Source organism: Malaya genurostris, chromosome 2 (genome assembly GCF_030247185.1).
Source record: "Malaya genurostris strain Urasoe2022 chromosome 2, Malgen_1.1, whole genome shotgun sequence".
NCBI classification, from domain to species: Eukaryota; Metazoa; Arthropoda; class Insecta; order Diptera; family Culicidae; genus Malaya; species Malaya genurostris.
In genome coordinates, this window is record NC_080571.1 from 281,701,670 (window position 1) to 281,720,670 (window position 19,001).

General features: G+C 39.7%; 1 protein-coding gene across 1 annotated transcript in view; it reads left to right on the forward strand.

Moving 5' to 3' along the window:
* LOC131430309 (follicle-stimulating hormone receptor) overlaps window positions 1-19,001 on the forward strand; it is a 406,919-nt gene that overhangs the window by 91,029 nt on the left and 296,889 nt on the right. The window contains exon 2 of the mRNA XM_058595180.1: window positions 5,713-5,761. The gene's annotated coding sequence lies outside the window, so the exon portion shown is untranslated. The remainder of the gene's footprint in view (window positions 1-5,712; window positions 5,762-19,001) is intronic.

Genomic DNA, 19,001 nt, shown 5'->3' on the forward strand with positions numbered 1-19,001 from the left:
CAACTTAAAATGAAATCAAAGGTGTCCGAATTTTGCTCTCAATATTTTTAGTCGATTTTTGCATTCGAATATACTTAAACGGGGTTTTCAAACTAAGTTACACTAATCCCAAATGTTTTCAGCCGTTCATATGACGGGTACCAGACTTCACATACTTCGATTTAAATGAAACTTTGGACACGTCTTCAGTAGACCGGAGACCGGGGCGAAAATGGTCACGGGGCGAAAAAAAGCCACTCGCAAAAATTCGAACACTAAATGTCACATACCATCGGCTAGCCCCTTTATACGTGGGCCCGAGCATTGGCTATAATTGGCTTATGTTTATTTCAGATGCCTTTCTTTCAACCTCAGTAGTCGGTGACTGCGATTTTTTCGTTAAAAGTTATATTTTGGTTGTATTAGGGTAAGGTGTTCAGTTACCGGTAATGTTCGGTTACCGGCACTCCACCGTAACTTTTGACAGAAAGCAGATAATGTCACCCCGACGAATGTCATGTGTGTGTGTAATGGCAGCACGTTATTTTTCTGCCGAATACCAAAGCAAACAGACGGTTGTACATTTTACTGCGCTCAAAACAAATTTTAATTGTGTGAAAATCAACTGAAAAAGTTTTTTCTGACTTTTTTTATAGAGCATCAGTCGAAAAGGTGAGTGGATGGAATATTTATGAGGTGAAATCGATCTATTTCGTGATTTAATCCGGATGCTATCAATTCGTCATTTTCAAAATGTCTACCCATTTCAGATACCAGCACCCCATTTTTTTCGACAAATCGTGTACAATTGTCGTTGATATGCAGAGATACAAATCAAACCAAAGTGTTGGCCAAACATTTACATCAGATGCTTTGGCTAAGAAAAAACGTGGAAGCGAAATTTCTTGGGGTTCAAACCGAACACCTTTTTTGAAATGATCAAAATTTATCACTTTAATAAATTGATAATAAAGTTTGTTTAATCAAATGAATTAACTTAGTTTTTTTTTATCAGTTGTTAGTTAGTGACTTCTTTTTTCCATTGATGTATATATGTCCGCATAATGTGCACTTAGTCAAAAGCTTAAAATAAAAGGGTGCCGGTAACCGAACACTCTCTCTGTGTGTGTGTGTGTGTTTTTTTTTACAAGGTGAAATACCTTATGTACTTTCCCAGCTCACGCGCTCAGTAGTTGTCAAGCTACTGATATTGTGAACCAGCGAGTGGGACTGGCTGAACCTTACCCACTAAAACACCTTGGACATCTTGCCTTGATCCCCCCTGAACTAAGCTAAGCTCAATACTTCGGGGGAGGCTGTGCTCATGCACTTCTTCGTTTGGGAGAAAATAAGCTCCTGTGTTTCTCTCTTTATTCATCTCGGCTGTGCTCATGCACTTCTTCGTTTGAGAGAAAATGTGCTCCTGCGTTTCTCTCTTTATCCATCTCGATCCGCCTTTGACGCCTCGACGACCCAATGTTTCCCCTTTTACGCCACGCGGGACACCCAAAGGAGTACCGAGGTCGGCTCCGCGATTCCGGTTTGGAGCATGGCTTCCGGTTCGCTGATGCCCCGACGACTCGAATCGGTGTTGTGGCGGCTACTCGACTAGTCCCCGGTGATGGATCTAGTCTACACCGACAGAGAGTTCCCCGACGATGGAAGTTCTCCCGAAACCGACGTTTTCGATACCCGTCCACGGCCCGACCGTAAGGATGCCTGGGTCGATCCAATGATGCCGGTTGGAGGATGGCTTCCGGTTCACTGGTGCCCTGACTATCTTAACGGTGCTACGCCACGATCTACTCGTCTAATCCCCGATGAAAGATCTAGACTACACCGACGGAGAGTTCCCCGGCGAAAAAGGCTCTCCCGACACCGAGTCCCCTGTTACACCACACGGGACACACGAGAGAGTGCCGAGGTCGGTCCGGCGATTCCAGTTGGAGCATAGCTTCTGGTTCGCTGGCACCCCGACGACACAAGTCGGTGTTGTGGTGGCTACTCGACTAGTCCCCGCCGAAGGATCTAGCCTACCGCGACAGAGAGTTCCCCGACGCTGGGAGTTCTCTCGAAACCTACGTTTTCGATACTCGTATACTTACGATGCATGACGTGGTCTACTCATCTTGTCCCCGACGACGGATCAAGACTACGCCGACGAAGGAAGTTCTCTCGATCCGACGCTTACTAGCTGATCCCTTCTCCATATTCGCTGCAACTCCGAGAGTATCTGTGTTACCACTTTGTTTACTGCATTCCACGTGCCTTCTTCACGACACATTTCCTCAGATATATTATCCACCCTTAGGGCAGGCATTTCTCTACGTACTTCCGCAAACCGGGGACAATCGAATATCACATGTTCAGGTGTTTCTTCAACATACTCACACTCCGGACAAAATGGAGACGCGGCGTGACCACACCGATGCAGATACTTCCGGAAACAACCATGGCCAGATAGAAACTGCGTTAGGTAGAAGTTTACCTCTCCGTGTTGTCTATTCATCCACGGCGACAGATGTGGAATGAGCCGGTGAGTCCATCTACCTTTCTCCGTACTGTCCCACTCCTGCTGCCACTTCGCCATCGAATCGATTCGAACCATCGTTCGCACGTTTCTGGTGGTTCTACGCTGATAACACTCGATATCCTCCGCCAGGGTAATGCAGATTGGGATCATTCCGGCGATAACGCTTGCTGCTTCTGACGATATTGTCCTGTAGGCGCTCGTGACTCGTATGACCATAAGCCGGAATGCTCTGTTGAGCTTTTCACGGTTCCTCTTCGTTTTCAATGCTGTTCCCCAGGCAGGAGCACCATACCGTAGTATTGACGAAGATACACTAGCTAACAGACGTCTTGTGCTGCTTTTCGGGCCACCGACATTTGGAATGATCCTCGTTATTGCATTTATCGCCTTCGCGGACTTCTCGCAGGTATAGTCGACATGGCAGTTAAAGTTCAACCGGTTGTCGATCATCACTCCGAGAAGTTTCAGAGCTTGCTTAGTTGAAATCGCATGTCCCCCTACATCTATCTCGATACGCTGGATCGACTTGCAGTTGCTCACCAACAACACTTCCGTTTTGTGGTGAGCTATTTGTAGCCTGACTCCGTTCATCCAGCCCTCAATCGTGCTTATCGTCTCTGTCACCGAGGCCTCTACTTCTTCGAGAGACTCGCCCATCACCGTTAACGATATGTCGTCCGCGAAGCCCACGATTTTCACTTTCCTGGGAAATTGCTGTGTCAAGACCCCATTGTACATAGCGTTCCAGAGAGTCGGACCGAAAATGGATCCCTGAGGGACGCCCGCCGTCACTCGCACTGACCTCTGTCCTTCGTTCGTATCGTACACCAGGATTCTATTGTGGAAATAGCTCTTTAGGATTCGGCAAACATAATCTGGGATCCGCATTCGGTGTAGTGCTGTGGCGATGGCCTCCCAGCTGGCACTGTTGAAAGCATTCTTCACGTCCACTGTAACCACGGCGCAGTATCGGTCACCTCTTCGCTTCTGTTTGGACGCCTTCTCAGCGCTCTCAAGCACTGTCCGGATTGCATCAATCGTCGACACTCCTTGACGAAAACCGAACTGCATGTTCGACAATCCTCGTTCGCCTTCAGTGCATTTCATCAACCTGTTGAGAATAATTCTTTCCAGGAGTTTCCCAAGTGTGTCCAGCAGGCAAATAGGCCTATACGAGGCAGGATTACCCGGTGGTTTACCTGGCTTCGGCAGCAACACCAGCTTCTGGATCTTCCACATGTCTGCGAAGTTGCCTTCGTTCAAGCACTTCTGTAACACAGTTCGGAACATGTCTGGATACGCCAGAACCGCGGTTTTCAACGCCACGTTTGGTATCCCATCCGGGCCTGGAGCTTTCTTGGCTTTCAGTCGCTTTGCGGCTTGTGTAAGCTCTTCGTTAGAAATTTGCCGATCAACAGAGTCGGCTTCTTCTTTGCCATACGGTGTTGGTGTGTGTGTGTGTGTGTGTGTGTGTGTGTGTGTGTGTGTGTGTGTGTGTGTGTGTGTGTGTGTGTGTGTGTGTGTGTGTGTGTGTGTGTGTGTGTGTGTGTGTGTGTGTGTGTGTGTGTGTGTGTGTGTGTGTGTGTGTGTGTGTGTGTGTGTGTGTGTGTGTGTGTGTGTGTGTGTGTGTGTGTGTGTGTGTGTGTGTGTTAAATAATCTCACTAGGTGTTCTCGGAGATGGCTGAACCGATTTTGACAAACTTAGATTCAAATGAAAGGTGTCCTGGTCCCATACGGAATTCCTGAGTTTTATCCGGATCCGACTTCCGGTTCCGGAGTTATAGGGTAAAGTGTGTTCAATATTGTACACCGTCACTTAAACCGGCGAAACAAAAAACGTAAAAAATGTTATAAACTGGACTCTAAACCGTTATTCCCAATCTTAGGATCAATTGAAAGGTCTTATGGTCCTACCATAAACTACTGCATATTTTCGGATGCGACAAATATTTAAATCGTAATTTAGAGTGCGTACAAGTAGAGTTTGTATGTCATGTTAGTTGGTGGCCGTACGAACCGACATTGATTATACCGGTTCTCGGGTTCCGGTGCCAAAAGTGCATATAATAGTGAACCCACTTCGTTTTCTTAAGTATGACCTACGCAATCAAAGCACTGTTTTATTCTGTATTTTATACTAGGTAATGCACAAACAATCTCTTGGTTTCTTTCAAAAATCGAAGAGAAAATTTTGAATAGAATACCACAGTATTATACATGAGAAAGGCATCATTACACCACTAGGTGGATTAAAACATGTTTTTTGTATTATGGCTCTTTATGAAAGGCTGCAACTTCCGGAACCTGGAACGATTATCCGATATACTGAAAATCAACGTATTTGGTCACTAAAAGTCCGAAATTAAACTCACTGCAATTTCAAAGAGATTACGGAACCGATTCTCATAAAGTTTGGTTCAAATGAAGGGACTTACGGTCTCTTAGGTTATTGTAGAATTTTTTCTGGATCTGCCTCACGGCTAAGAATTAACAGTGTGAAGTGTGTTCAAAATTTGAAAAAAGTCTTTTAGAGCGCCGAAGATGCCGAAAACAGGAAAATTCTGGTTAATTTTGCTCAAAACTTTTATAATATGCTGTGTTATGCTAGTTACTGGCCAAAAAATCTTTTCTGTCTAACGGACATTGAAAAGTATTTTGAAGAACGTAACAGTAATATATCTGAGAATATGAATCATATGAGAAAGACATCATTACATCACTAGGTGAATAGTGGTGAATAGTGGTTGAAAGCCATCTCCGCACATGCAGAGCGCCTATGGTGATCAATTTTGTTGGTTTAAGAAACGAAAAAATGGTATTTTTAAAAATATTCTAATTTTGTCAAATGTCTGTCCAAACATCATCTACTGAATATCTGTTGAGCCACAAAAAAGTGTAATAAATATACAGGGTTGCGCAAAGGAACCTGACACATTTTGTTCTCCGGTTACACTGGAACCAACAAAAGGACGGAGGAATCGAACACGGCATCGGAAAATAGAAGAATGAAGGTTTATTTTCGTTTAATAGTTTTCTATCATGGAGCACAGAAGTGTTCTATCTGATCTTCCGAAACAGAAACCTTTGTAAAACAGAAGTGCGATGTTCATTTATATTACTATAATATTACTGTTTTGATTGTACATCCAGTTGACATATAGATGCATACTTATATGATTACGTATTCTTCTCTTTTTAGGGTATGGATAAAAAATTAAGTTGCTTACGGACGGCCTCTAGATTTTCAGGTATGCCTGATGTCTTATCATCTAAATTGCACAAAATTTTAGCAAATCTGAGTAGTGGGGACACCACGGCTGTATTTATTTTTACACTTTTACTCAAAACAAATCAGTATCCTTTTAAGATTGCTGTGAAAACACAGCACGGTTGCTGTAGAGAATAACTAACACAATGATTACTCATTAATAATAATTTACAATCACCTGAACTTATCAGCCCGTGTCACGTCTAGAATAATATTGTTGGAGATTAACCTCATTCATGATCACGTTCTTTAAAATTTGTAGCTCTTTGAATTACACAGACACAGCATCACGTACCACACGATTTCCCTGGGCTTTTGTCCGTCGTTCGTCCCCGCAGAGTGCGATCCTTTAATTATAGCAGTTGTTGAGTAAAACTTTCGGTCGTCGAAATAATATGAATCTGAAATATATTGGATTCTAAAATTTATCGCTCGTAAAGTAAACACATTCTTTCGGAGTCGGGTCCTGCCTCATGGAGAGTGTTGTTTCCCAATGAGACAGGTCAGTTGTCGGCGGGGCAGGTGTAGGATATGGGGAATGCCTTTCGACGTGGTCCCGAAAGCTGCTTCTCGTCTGGGCTGCTGCTGCTGATGCTGCATTTTGGCTGGTGATCTCACATGCAGCCAGTTGTTGTACACACTGCCTGCAATTCCGAACGGGGTGAATGAATTGTTTATCCCGAATGTCGCGTGAAAATTGCGCATTTTATTGCGCTATTCAAAACACGAATCACATTACGTTCGCCCGGGACAGTCCCCTGCAGGCTCTCTGGACCAGTCGGCAAGCGAGTGCTCGGGTTTGGGGCATTGGTCCAAATGCATTATTGCTGTCCGAATTCAAGCCGTAAATCGGCGAAGCGTCAGGAAATTCGACGAAACGGTTCACACCTGGAGTTTTTTTCTTCGGGATGCAGCGCACTGGCTGCATGGCGTATTTTGGTCTGCTATGGCGAATGCCGTTGTAATCGGCTTTTCGTGGGTGTTTGTTCGGATCAATAATTTTATACGGGTTAATGGCTTGAGTGAGTTCACGTTTTGTTTTCTTGGGTAGTACCGATTTTAGACCGTCCTTTGAACGTGGTGTGCATTTTTTTACAATACGTATTTCCAATGAGTTTCAGTTATGCATGTAGCTCAAACGTAGCCGATATCAGATTTTTTATCTACTCGAAAGGTAGTGCTGCTATACTGATGAATGTAGCAGTGAAAATTTGGGACTCTCTCTATTTCGATCCTTACCGCGGTGAGGAGATGTTGTATTATAAAAAAAAACAGTCACACATAAAATCGTTCGGCAATGAATCGTCTACCGTGCAAGAAAAACAGCTGAGTGACATTTCACGTTTATCTGGATTATCAGCTTTTTGGAGAAACCAAGCCTAATTACTTTCAAGTGTATTCTGCGAAAATATTCCTAATCCAAAGATTTAGATGCCGTACCTTCCCACATAAGCTGAGCTAGATCCATAGTTTTTTTTTTATTTAAAAGATATTTTTATTCAGGCCTATTTGCGTACAAGCTTTACGTGGCCGAATTAGCCGATTTTTTAAATAAACAATTTTTTGAAGTGGATCTCGTTGTCACTCTTTTTCTAGGAGGAGAAGAGCTTCCATTTCCCTCCTGCGAGGGTTGAGGGGCACTTTGTTCGTGCCGCATCGGTGGTTTTGTTGTTGATTCCCGTCTTCTTTTCGTTTTCCTTGTTGTTCGCAGTCTTGAGCTCGTTGCTAGTTGCTGTAGGAGCACCTTGTTGTACATTGGTTGCAGTTGTTGGTTGGTTTGATGGTGAAACAGGAGTACTACGCTCACTAGTTTTTGTTGTTGAACGATTGACCTTGTCTTTGGTTGAAGATGTTCTTTTCGCAGTTTCAGTGCAAGGTTCACCGTAGTGTGCAGGTTGTTCACAAAACTGACATGTAACCAGCTGATTTTCATAGGTAATCAGCGTTTTACACGGATGTGTCCCACATTGACCACAAATGATGTAAGATGGAATTGCCTTACGTTGTTGCATACGTACTACTCGCACGCCATTCCGGATGCCGGGGAAAAAATTCCGCCATACTTCTCTTTCGATGGAAAGAACCTCACCGTACTGCGACATGATTTCCCGAACGCACTGTTCGCTGGTCTGCGGGGGAAGGTCATGCACGCGTACTTGTATGGCATTGTCCATCATGTGCACAGGAATTTTGTATTTAATGTTGTCACACTCAACACTGTGCACCCCGTTATTAGCCGAAGCAAATGCAATTGCATCGCTATCACGTTTAAACATAATGTACACACAGTTAGACGCCTTGTTGAATTAAATCTCAGTTACATTATTAGCGTCTAGATGGATATGTTCTATAAGTAAGATTTCAATTTCATTTGCTGCTGGTCTAACTTTGCAACGCTTGAAATCTATACAAATTGAATTTGGTCTTGTTGGCCAAGTTTCAGGCTTTGTTAAATCGTATTTGACAATTCCGTACACTCTATTGTTCACTGTACTGTATTGTCTTTGTTTCTTTTGCTTCGACCGCAAACGATTTTCGACTGTGTTGGCTGAGATGCGAGCACGAACTGAGATCCATAGATGATATACCTAGATAGGATAGATCACTGTCGATCAGAGCTTAATGCATTTCATCTCTCGTCACTTCATAACAACTAAAAGATAGTTTAGAGGTTTTGGAACCTAGTGAGATAACTAAATTGATATTTTAACGTTTCGTCTTCGACTTACCAGTACATTAGCAGTTTATGTTGAACTGCTAATGCCACCCAACGGTTCAACATGAACCGCTAAGGATTCGATGAAGGCAGTGATATTTGCATAACGTTTATTAATGTCTTTTCTGATGTGCCGGACAAAAAAAGATGTAACGACTCTCGGCACAGCGATTTTTTATTGAACCGGTGGTAATAAACATAATTTGTTGATGCACTGAATAGTCGAAGTAGAAACATAAAAATAGACACTTCACTTATCGAATCGTCCACTGTACCAAAGCTTGATACGGAAAGAGCGAAAACCAAGACTGACCAAGGGCAAAACTCAAGCTCCGGCAGTCATTCGATCTTCGTCACAATTATGACATGGAATGGAAAATTAGAGTATCAATTCTATTAAATTATTCACTCAATTAATCGACGCGGCTCAATAACCAAACATTGAACAGAGATTCTTTAACGTAGGACTACGTCTTTGTTTTCTATACAGGTATGTGAATTTCAAATACGGAAACTACAAAAAATGGTCAGGTACAAAAAATGGTCAGGTACAAAAAATGGTCAGGTTTTAAACAAATACAGGACAACCAATTTTAAAATAGATTTTTGATTGCAGTACATCTACTGCTTGGAAATTTTTCTACGTATCGATTCGAGTAGGTACAGTTATATATTTTTCATATAGTTGGAGGCGAAAATTTAAATAAATGTAATGTCTAATTTTCCCAGTTTTTCAAGTCATTTTCATGGTTTCCTCTTAAGTTTTCATTCGAGTTTTGCTCTTCAATGTTTGTTCGCATTTTAGAAAAAACGCACGAATACAACAAGAATCATTACCGAACCAACTTGCACCCTGTTCAATTTCACAATGCCGTTGAGAAGGTGGCTGTGCACTTCAGCGAGTGGACCTTCCGGGGGTTTATTTCATGCACCGTTCGCCGCGTACAAGAGATAACGGTTTTCATAGGAATTCCGATAGTCAGTGTATGTATTCGCGTTTAAATAGTATCGAAGGTAGCTATGAACATCAGCAACTGAACCGTTTGTGGATTTGTTTTGAGTGCAGTTCAGTGTTGAGAAAAAATCGAAATTTCGAAAATCGCGAATGAAAATTTTCACAAGTGATTTTGAGCTTGAGCTTGAGCTTGAGCGACCACCCCTGGTTGCTACTCCGTTACTGATCGGGATTAGCTGAAATTGTACAGGGAATTTCTAGATGATCCAACCTGGGACTGGTAAATCATCCTTCAATGCACATCGTCTGATGAGTGAACGTTTCAACAATATCCTATATTGAAGTCCCGAGAAGTCTTGATTCACAGCTCTTATTCGAGGAAACTGAAGAAAAATTTGCAATACTACCGCGTAAAGAATAAAAACTTCCCTATTTTTTATAAATGAAATTACGTGATACAAAATAAACGAGTGAATAGAATTAAGACAAAATAGTTGATTCATTGCATTGACATACTCTAAACAGTTGTTATAAAATCATTTTTTAATTATTTATTAAAATTATTAATTGATTATATTGGTTTATCTGGGCAGCCGGCTACCGAGAAAAATATAAATTTATTGTTTGAAATATTAATATCAAGTACACAAAGGTCTTTTTTATGCGTTTTTTATGCGACTTTTTAGGCGAATTTTCAGAATTATGCGGTTTTTTATGCGAATTTTCAGAGTTATGCGGTTTTTCTTATGCGAATTTTAAGAGTTATGCGACTTTTTATGCGATGTTTCAGAGTTATGCGATTTTTCTTATGCGAATTTTAAGAGTTTTGCGATTTTCTATGCGTTTTCTATGCATTCAATATACCGATATATGTTATCTCTGTTATTAACTATGTAATATCAACCGATTTGCGCAATAGTTGTTTTTTTATCATTCAATTTATAATCCAGAAAGACAATCAATAACATGGAAAAAGAAAACATTCCAAAATAAAACTTTTCTCCGAAGCTAGACGGAAATTAATAGTTTGAATTATTAGATAATTTAGTAAAATAGAGTAATCAGAAGTGAAACGTTGAAAAGGAAAAAGAAACTCCTGCAATTGTCGCCTTTTACGACATGGAAGCAGGAACCCAGTGGATCTATTCTTGGTTCATTTTTTCCGCCGGATTCCACACGGCATCTAGGCTGGTACTGTCCGGAGAGAGCTAATAGGTACTATCAATCTCCTAGTGGACCCCAGCCCCTAGAAAATTTTCACAAGTGATTTTAAAACAAAAAACTCATCGATCAGAAAACTCAGTGCAGAAAAGTTCAGTACTGATTTTTTTCAAACGCGATTCTCACTGAAACTGATTGTACATGACATAAAAATCAGTTATGAAAAGTTCACAGAAGATTTTTGGGAAATGAATTTTCATATCCGTTGTATATCAACACTTTGCAGAACATATGATGGATAAATTCGCCGATCAACAAAAATTTTATCTTTCTGAAAATATTCAGTGATTTATAAGTGGATCAATAGTGGTGATGTATTTGAAATTTATTCGGCACTACATCATTATTAAAAGCAGCAAGTGCTGTGATTACTAATAGTTGTAAAGATAATAAAAACAATCTCCAGGCATGTTATACAACTGATTAAAAAATACTAGCCATGCCATGTCAATTAGCTTAAATAACATACACAGAAGTTACAGGAGCGCAGACTGCCGCTATGCCAATTCAAACGTGCCATTCTAACATTGCGTCTACTGTGTATCCGAGACTAGCTGACGATGCTGCGCTCCTGTTACTTCTAAGAATTAAGTTCATGCTAAATAGCATTTTATTGGGTTTAATCTAAATAGTGCAGTATAATCAGCCAGCAGAAATGAAAACAGCCAATCGTCGCAATTATCACTATGTGACGAAAATATGTTCGGAGACTCTTCTCCTTTTCGATTATCTCTTTACTCACATCTTTGGGTGAAAGTTAGTCATCAAGTTTCGCTTACACAAAAAATCACTTGTAAAATTCGAGGTTCAGAGTTTTGTGGATGCTTGTTTCGTGAATGAAAATACTGAAAGTGATTTTTTAAGTCACTGAGTTTTATTTAGAAAATCTCTTGAACTGACTTTTTCCGAGTGATAGTCAAATGAACTATTTCTGATCATGATTTTCCCAAAGACATTTCCATCGATATTCCTCGAAATTTTTTTTTCGTGTTCGAGAAAAACGTGAGATGACCTCGATCATGGAGTGGAGGATGAACATGACTAGCATCTCAACACAAACACACTAAATGGTCCTTTTCCGGGCATACACCATCCTCAAAGAATTATTTTCGAAATAGTTTTTCTTCTAGACACAAATAGTAAAATAATCGTTTTCCCGTTATAATCTGATCAAACTAGCTTAAGACGGCTCTACGTATTAACAAGACTAAAACAAATCGTAGAAATATACAAGTTTCAACGGAACTGAAAAAAATAACCTGCTGCTATTCAAAACAAATTTTAGGAGTGATTTAGACAATAGTTGTGTAGTCGTACGGCGATAGTTTGGGTTGTCTTTTGTATTTTTTTCGTATTACATTGCATGTAAACAAAATCAATAAAAACTGTTACCCTATTTCTTTCATAGACGAAATTAAATTTAATACTAGGAAAGATTGAGGGGCAATTGATTCATAGATTGCATCTCTGTCATTTTGTTGTCGTTGAAATAGTTGTTTTTTTTTTTAATTTTTCTGTCGATAGTTTTGAGTTGATTTGAGACTGCTACAATATTAATTTTATGTTAAAGTGTTGAGTCATTCATGACATACAAGAAACAAGAAACATTGTTAAATGCACATTACTACTAACCGGAACCGCAACTAATGGAAGGAAAAGACGAAAATGCATGTAATAGCGAAAAATGAAAATTTTGCGAACAACTATCTTCTAGAGAAAGGAGTCGAACTTTTACCCTTCTCCTTTACGGGAAAGGCTCTCTACCAACTACCAACTACGCTATTGGATAGAACACGTTCCAGAATGTAATAGATGAACTAGTGCCGAACTTGATTATTATATGTACTTTACCCAAGCTACTGCCACAGCTGCTGGCTGAACTCTTTTCGAAAACTAACACTCGGGCAACTGTCTCAGTCACTCCCAACCTTCTCTCGTTCATCCAGGAAAGGAGAGTGGTGAAAGTTCGAGTCCTTCCTCTGGGCGATGCTTTTTCGCAAAATTTTTTTTACTGTTTCATCCATTTTCATCTCTCCTCTCCGTCTGTTGCTCGTTAGTCTTGATGTGTAGTAAATTAAGTTAAAGTCACAACACAAACTTTTTTTCATTGAAAGTAATTTCTACAAAAATTACAACATATTTGCAACTTTTGGATTTTTTTTGTGAAATATGTTTTAATTTCAGAGATTTTATTTTTTCAAAAAACGAAAACGTCGCTTCGTTGAGGACTGACAGAAAAACAGAAAAGATGTAAAACATACGATATAAAATCTTAAAAAATGACCAAAATCTTTGGAAGTAGAACTCAGTTCGACATTTCACGAAACGTTTAATCGATTGTCACACGTTTAGATTTGAAGGAATAATTTAATGAAATTATATTATTTTCGATTCGACTTGCAGCTCCGAAATCATAGAGTAATGAGTGATTGAAATTTCAAACTGCCACTTAAAACGACGGCCATTGAAATAATTTCATGAAACCGAAGAATATTCATGCAAAACCACATGCGGATTGATAAAAAGTTATTATCTCCCTGCTAAGTGGATTGAACACGTTTTTACATTCTAGTTCATGTCCGGTTATTTATTCTCTATTGATGATTCAGAGGCCCTGAGCTCACTTGTTACCGTTGATGAACGATTATCTTTGTTTTCGATTATTAATGTCTAATAGGTACAAACCAAGAAAAAATTGTGTAAATTTACGTCTTTCGAGACGTATTCGTGCAGTTCATTTATCACATATTTAATGCTTTCTGATTCATTCTGAGTTCATTTATTACATATTTAATGCTTTCTGATATGTGTTTAAGTGCTGAAACATGTAAGTTTACACGTCTGCTTGAAAGACTAGATATGTTTGACATATATTCAAACCATTCTTATAAATCTATTTAATTCCACGAATCACGTTGTAGAATTGAGTCATATGTGTATTTGTGTCACATGTAAATTTAATATGTTTTCCTGTGATAGTGACAGTACAAAATTTATCGTAACGAGAAGAAGAATTTGCTTTCCGTCCCTACCAAAGTCGATCTTTGAACGAATTACTCTAATTCAATACTAATTGTAATTTTAGGCTGTACTCGTATTATAATTTAAGTGCTTAATTTTACAACATCTGCCTTTCTATGAAACATATTCATCTATAAATTGAGCTTTATAGACAACAATTCTGACGGAATTTTATACAACGTAGATGTATAATGTTTTGTTTTTGTGGTTTTTCAAGTTGGATTTGGCGAAGATATTTGTTCAATAAGTCCCATTGCACCAGGCTAATCTCATTTGGTTATAACTGATATAAACGAAGGTTGATTTTATGTTAGGGAAAACGACTTTTTCTTAATTCACCTAGTGGTATGTGTTTTTCTATTGTCTTCCCTAAGTTAATTTGTGATATAAGTTTAGGCATATTTTTGAATCAAATACATTCAGATCAATTCGGGTAAGCCACGAAATCGCGCTTCAATGCTTACGTGGAAGAACATTTAATATTGTGTCTAAAATTCCACGACTTGAAATTCGTTCAAATAAAAAAATAAATACTGATAGCAGCCGCCGCGAATTGAACCGAGAATCTTTGGATTGCGAAGTACGTCTGATAATCGACTGAGCCACAGAAGCACACATTTGCCTGGCTGGTAAAAAGTGTATTTAAATTCATACAGTCGCACCTGCTAGCAGAATTGAAATCAGTAGAGTTCATGCTAATCTAACATTAAGTCATTACAATTAAAATTTTCCATCATTCGATGAATTAGGTATTACATCGTATGAGCGATTAAGTCACTTGTAAAATTCAAATTGAGGTGAGAAAATTTAGCTGATGAAAAAAAAGTGTTCTGTCGATTACGTTACTTGTATGATTACATCTTCCGAACCGGAAGTTTGCCTTACGGCGGTTTCAAATTTCATCATTCATAGTAGCTTTTAAATGAGCTTTATTTTACCAGAGACATAACCGGATTGACGTGAATACGGATAAGATTGGCCCGTTGAAATTGTGTCCTTATAAAGCACGATATCAACATCGATGAACGAATAATACAGGTTAAAAAACGCATCCTTTATTCAAAAATCCATTTGCGAAATTGAGAAAATTCAAATAATTTATTATGATGATCTGATGCCCTAAAAAGGGCCTTGGATTACAATGACCTATGGGATTTGCATTTAGGCAGATCTAAGATGGCTTTTTGCATGTTAACTCGGTAAAATCGTCCGAAACTTAACTCGAAATTCATTGTGATTTCTAAATGGATTGCAAATCGGATGAAACAATCGATTCCATGTTGAGACGGTAGGTGGATTTGATTCGGGATCCGTTTTCTCTTTTCAAAAGACAGTCTAGATCAATTTTGACGGAAAAACATAGTATGAACAGTGGCTCTTCGTGACGGATCAGGGTCATTTCGCCATTTCACCGAAAGGGTTATTTCGCCGAATGGGCCACTTCGCCGAATGCCATTTCACCGAAAGCCATTTCGCCGAAAGGGTCATTTCACCGAAACCTGAAATCGTCTTAAAATCGTAATTAGAATTGATTTAAAATAAAGACAAATGAAAGATGATAGCATTACCGCCCGTTTTGTAGACCTACAATTGTACTTCTTGAATATAGATTGATTCTTGCACTCTTGAATAAAAATTGATTAATGAACCTCAGAACGGAGTTTTTAACAAAAACCTATTGACTATAAGTTACTAAGCATCAAAGAAATTGCATAGGTGTATCTACTAGGCAAATGTATGTGGTATTTTCCGTTTATTAAGTGAAAATGAAAAAATATCTAATGCGGCTACGCCACATAGTTTTGGTTCATGTGCTGTCCGACCTCGCTACCGCTCGTTCGGAGCTAACTAAATCAAAGAAACCTAGCTTTGAGTAGACCGGGCATACGAGGCGGTAACAGGTTTGTATGCAATAGGCCGCCGCTTCCGACGGCGGGTCGGCGGCCGACTCAGCTGTTGTGTGTATGGCTTTGTACCGCCAAGCTATCTTGGCTTCGGTTATGTGACTGTGTCACATTAGTTATACAGGAGATATAACATACAGGAGACATAACATACAGGAGACATAAAATACAGGAGACATAACATACAGGAGACATAAAATACAGGAGACATGACCCTTTCGGCGAAATGGTTCTTGGCGAAATGACCCGCTCCCCTTCGTGACATGTCTAGAAAATTTCATTAAATTCTGAAATAGTGTTGCCCACTCCGGATACAAACAATTTGGCGCGAAATGCGTCAATAATAGCTTTCAGACTAATATAAGGTAAAAATCACTCGTCATAGCCTAAAAAAACCGGTTCGTTGGTTACGTCACTTTTACGATTATAGCTCTGGAACGGCAATTGTTAGTCATATAATTTTCGAACTTGATCGAACAGGTTCCAAACTAGCACACAGACAGAGACAATTTAGAATCTCGTCGAGATGTATCGAATGGTCTCTAGGGTCTCTGGAGCTCCGATCCGGGTTTCCCAGAAATTCCCAAATGTTCCTATTGCATTTATTGTATTTCGAAGAAATGGCGCCTTGATATACAAAACTAACATTGTTCTTTTGGTGCAATCGTGTAAAACGACTACCTGCCCAACAAGATGAAAATATTTTTGGAGCGATTAACAGCAAAAAGTTAAGACTTGCCGCGATTGTATCTATCGATGGTCAATATATCAAATGAATGATTCAAGAATGATCTCTATGGTTTATATATCGAATGAGTCCAAGAACTGGATTGGCTTCTTGCAGTAGAACTACAGAAGTATCGTATAGCAATTGATTTTTTAAATTTTACCTAATTGAAGACTGTCCTAGAAAGTATGGACGCACTTTGATTTCGCTGTAAATAATTCACAACTGTTAGATATTCAAATTTTATTCGATATACTGATAATATTAGACTACAATAAGCAGAATATCATTCTCAACATTTGCTACTCAGCCATTGTAGACTAGCTGGCGCACCTTCTTGCGAACGTTCCTCATTAAATTCCGTACAGACTTCTTGGCGACAAGTTTTGACACTTTTTTTCCAATCTTTTTCAAACTGTTGAATGGTTTCGGCTGCCGAGACATGTTGCCTAAGATGTGCCTTCGTTAATGCCCAAAATTCCTCAATTGGTCGAAGTTGTCGGCAATTTGGTGGATTCATGTCTTTTGGGACGAAAGTGACATTTCTGGTTGTATACCATTCTACCGTTGATTTCGAATAGTGGCAAGAAGCAAGATCTGGCCAGATAACAACAGGATCCTTGTAGCTTCGAATCATGGGTAGAAGTCGTTTTTGTAAACATTATTTGATGTATATTTCGCTGTTCATTGAAGCAGTGGTGATGAAGGGTTTCGAAATCTTACCGCAGCTACAAATTGCTTGCCAGACCATAGCTCTCTTTCCATATTTTTCGACTTCAATCGATGTCTCGGACTGGTTTAACACTTGCCCTTCTCGCACCGTATACTATTGTGGTCCCGGCAAGGATTTGTAATCGAGTTTCACGTAGGTTTCGTCGTCCATGATTATGCAGTTCAAATTTTCACCAAGAATCGTATTGTACAACTTGAACCCTCGGGCTGATCGATGCTTCTTGTTTCGGACTACGTTTTGGTTGTTTCTGCTTCTTATAGGTTCGAAGATTCAAACGTTCTTTAGCACGAAGAACATTTGACTTCGAAGTGCCCACTTTTTTGGCCACATCCCGAACTGAAACCTCCTACTTTTGCTTGAACGCCTTCAGTATACGTTTATCCAACTGAGGGTTAACAGGACCTTTTTTTCGACCCGTTTTTGGTTTATCCTCAAAGATGTTATCCTCATCGAACTTCCTGATTGCATTTCGCACGGCTTTTTCACTTACTGCTTCCATTTTTGCATTCCATTTGTACACAATTTTTCGACGTTGTTCTGCTGAAAGTCCACGCATTTCGAAACAAACTAATGAAAACGAATAAACAACTGCACAAGTGGTTAGAGAAGAGTGTAAACAACAGGACGCAGCCATAAAAATTGACAGATTCTAAACCATTGCGAAATGGCAGCGGTTTCAATCAATTTAAATTTTAGAAAATTTAATTTCATCTTCTTTGTATTTCTTGTTAGCGAATTCTGTATTTTTGCACCATCTGTAAATCATGAAACACGAAATTCGTCTATTAAAACACAAGAAAATGCTATAAAAAATGATAATCTGTGTTTCATATTTTGAGAGTGCTGAAAATAGTACATCCTAAATCAATTAACAAGATTTGTGTACCATCTGTACACTTCAAGCATATGCATGATTTAGAACTGTTTTAGAAAGTCACTTATGACTTTTAATGGCACTTTAAATAATCCGGGCTGCGTTATTTTAGCCGATGCGTTGCATTTTGGTGCTTCATCTAAGCGCTTCGGGGCAATTAATTTTAGTTCGACAAGCCGAAAATAACAAGCTAGGAACGCGCTTTAGACGCTTCGTAGCATAGTCGTCGTATTTCATTATATGTAGAAACAAACACGCTACATCGAGCGGGAACGACTAACTTTTACGGCCACTTAAACGTTCCACTGCCGGTTGGTGGCAGGCAAGTTCAGATAAGTGAGCAGTTAACCCCGAAGCGAAGTAAGGAATGCCGCCCGTAACGGCCTCTGGGAGTATGAAAGTCCGTTGGGATGGAGTTTTGCTACTACAATTTCAGATAAATATCGAATGAATTTAGTTTCTTATTTTGATTTAGAGTCAACGAAATCCAAGTTACAAGAATTCTGAAAACGCTACCAACTAGTGGGCACTTAAGCCTAGTTCCATCACACGATGTGCGAATATGTCCTTTCACGAAGTGTCGTGTCCAAGGAAAATTAATCAGAAACCTAATAAATCACACCACATTCAGTTACGCTTGCAGCCTTTTAATATTTCCACCATAGCTCGATTCGTGTATTGAATTTCATGTGCCATTGCCATTGCAGAAAATGTTACAAAACAAAAAAAAACGAATTACTCCAGTTCCAGCAGGAAGCAAACGGTGACCGGGCGGGGCCAGCTGATGAAGCTCACACTTCGTGAAGATAAATCGCGGTTGGAAAAGTCACCACCCCTTCTTAGGCAATCTGGCCTTTTTCGTGAAGTACATACAGTCCAAGCTGGAAAACCACTGCATTTGGTGAGGAGGAACGGAACGAAACGAAACGAAACGAAGGACAATAAACAACAGAACGCTGACCATTTGTGTGGATAACATGACAGCCGTTCTGAGTTGACATTCGCACAAATGGGTTGACATGGTGAGATGTTTTGTTCAGAACTCGGACATCTGTGAGCGATCGAACAA